Source organism: Siphateles boraxobius, unplaced genomic scaffold (genome assembly GCF_051911475.1).
Source record: "Siphateles boraxobius isolate OS27281-9 unplaced genomic scaffold, OSU_SipBor_1 92, whole genome shotgun sequence".
NCBI lineage: Eukaryota > Metazoa > Chordata > Actinopteri > Cypriniformes > Leuciscidae > Siphateles > Siphateles boraxobius.
This window is the reverse complement of record NW_027509222.1, coordinates 1,660,001-1,662,628: the sequence shown is the minus strand read 5'-3', so window position 1 is coordinate 1,662,628 and position 2,628 is coordinate 1,660,001. Positions and strand designations below refer to the sequence as shown.

General features: G+C 34.3%; 1 protein-coding gene across 2 annotated transcripts in view; it reads right to left on the bottom strand.

Annotated features, from left to right (window-relative positions):
* The window catches only part of tmem185 (transmembrane protein 185), a 19,932-nt gene continuing 17,304 nt past the window's right edge, over window positions 1-2,628 (bottom strand). The window contains exons 7-8 of one of the 2 annotated variants that reach the window (XR_013201294.1): window positions 2,179-2,628; window positions 1-1,442 (exon numbers count right to left, since the gene is read on the bottom strand). The exon at window positions 2,179-2,628 is cut by the window's right edge and continues 317 nt beyond it. The gene's annotated coding sequence lies outside the window, so the exon portion shown is untranslated. The other variant, XM_077224843.1, reaches the window with a different exon arrangement.

The window sequence follows — 2,628 nt, the reverse complement described above, 5'->3', positions numbered from 1 at the left end:
TTCTGATGAAGTTACAACTTTAATTGGAACAGGACAAAACATATGAAAGAGTAACAGCACATCTCTCCTCAACAAGTCACATGACCCAAGCAGAATGAGATTTAACCCTCCTATTGCATTCTGGTCCGTTCTGACCAGGAACAGGAACAGGCCGTTTTTTTTGTTTGTTTTTTTACAAAAAAACCATAGTTTTTAGTATGAAGAGGAAATTGTGTGGGTGTGTTAAAAATGTCAAAATACACATTTCTCTTTTTTTGCAATTTTTTTAAACAAAAAAATAAAGAAATATAACCATTTAAACTAAACTGTTACACCTTTTGCGTCCGGGTCCGTTCTGACCCGGAAGTGACCTGTGGATTAACACATGAAACTATGCTGATTTGACCCAAATCACTTCAGTGAAATACATTTAGCCTCTTTCCTACACTCACACACACACATATTCCCTTCCCACTGGGGCTGCGTTTTCTTTGTCACGCATGCAAACACGGAATAGTTCTGAAATAAAAATAAAATGACAAACATATTAATGTCCTAATGTGTTTGAGCAAAAGTTCACAGACAATAAATTTGGAAAAGAAAAAGTCCACATCTCACTTTGCTGCACCTGTTGATGAACCATTGCAACATGAAAAGGAAATTCAAGCCGTATCATCAGAATTTCTTCAGAATAAAGTAAAAATGTATGCAAGTCATATTGCTGTTGTTTTGTTAGAAAAATAGTACGTAGGTTTCATACACTTAGTCTGTTTTGAGCAGTCATAAGTTTCAAATTCATTTAAATTCAATGGAGTTCATAGTGGTAATTCTCATAGGTTCATATAAATGTAATGATATATTGAAATAAAACTTCTCATAAATATTGATAAAATTGCATCACACTGGTTTTGCTGTAGTTCCTGAAAATTGTTAAATTTCGTAAACACAGGTTAATTTATTAAACATAAGTTAATGTAATAACTAACATGAACTAACCATGAGCAATACATTTGTCACTGTATTTGTTAATCTTTGTTAATGTTAGTTAATAAAAAATAAAGCTGTTCATTGTTAGTTCACAGGTCATTAACCAATGTTAACAAGATTTGAATAAAGTATTAGTAAATGTTGAAATTAACATTAACAAAGATTGATAAATGCTGTATACGTGCAGTTCATTATTAGTTTGTTAACTAACAAACCTTATTGTAAAGTGTTACCGAAATTTCAAAGCATTTCTTAATTTTTTTAATTAATAAAAAGGTAGATGGTAAAAAATAAAATTAAAAAAAGAGCTGATTAGACACAATATGTTTTTAATTTAAAAAATATGAAGTTATGCCTGTTTTTTAAGCTTTGTTCCACCTGGTCCAAACAGACCCGGGAATGCAGAAGGTGTATACAGTTTTGTAATGCATTACATTGAAAATCTGAATACCTTCAGGGTGAGTCTTAGCAAGCACCTGTCATACAAAAAAAACACACACATGTGATAAATATGACAATGGATAATGCGGAGTAAACAACAAAAAGAAAAGAGCTTGAAGCGTGGAGAGATTCAGACAGCATTTGCTTGATAAACAGTGAGACTTTAATGTGAGGCACTGTCAAGAGCTACGCCACGTCTCGCCGTTACACAGGAATGGACACAATGAACGTCAAAAGCGGGAAAAGTGTACAGTGGGGAACAGCGTTAAAACCGTGATATTGGTCCACATCTACAAAAATAATAAAGCATTTCTATGGCTATTCACTCAGACCAGCTGAGAAACCGAGTAAGAGGAGGATTCATATCGTCTTGGATGAGAGATTGGAAATATACTGCAACCGGTCAACACTTAAACAGATATTAAAAGAGGGATTGAAACAGTTACTGTAAGAGAAATGAAATGACAGGGATTATACAATGAGAACAGATTAATCGAATCCAAAATAAAGGTTTGTGTTTACATAATATGTGTGTGTACCGTGCATGTATATACTTAAGAAAACGTGTTATTTATACATAAATTATATATATATACATATACATGCAAATAAATCTCAAATATATACATGCATGTGTGTGCGTGTGTATTTATATATACAAAATAATTATACACAGTACACACACATATATTATGTAAACTTTAATTTTGGATGCGATTAATCAGTGCAGAGCCCTAGCTAGTGCTTATATTTTCAATAAAGATGACCTACTTTTTATTTTGCACTCTCGCTCTCACATATGAGTGTAAATTGTGAAAGTCCAGGAGTTTGAGGACCAACAGCTGCATTGAAAACATTTCCGACTCCATCAATATATCAGAGGAAGAAATCCAGCTTCAGATTCATGCAAACCAATGCCTTTCAATCACAGGAAGCGAGGAGGAGTCACGTATTCCCAAGGGTTGTGGAAGTCTTGAAGATTTAGTGGGGATTTAAAATACAGAAAGAAAACGAAACACTTGGCTTATTTACTGACGAGACGATCTCTTGGCGAGTCCTTCGAGTTATCAGGGAAGTTCAGACGATCCTCTCCTGAAGGCAACAGGTCCCATCTACTACACGATGGATTTTACAGACACAAGGCTATGGTTTACAAAACGATTAGGAGCCGGGATCTGAGCTTGGCTCAAGCCTCATCTTATTTGTCTTCTTTAATGGGAC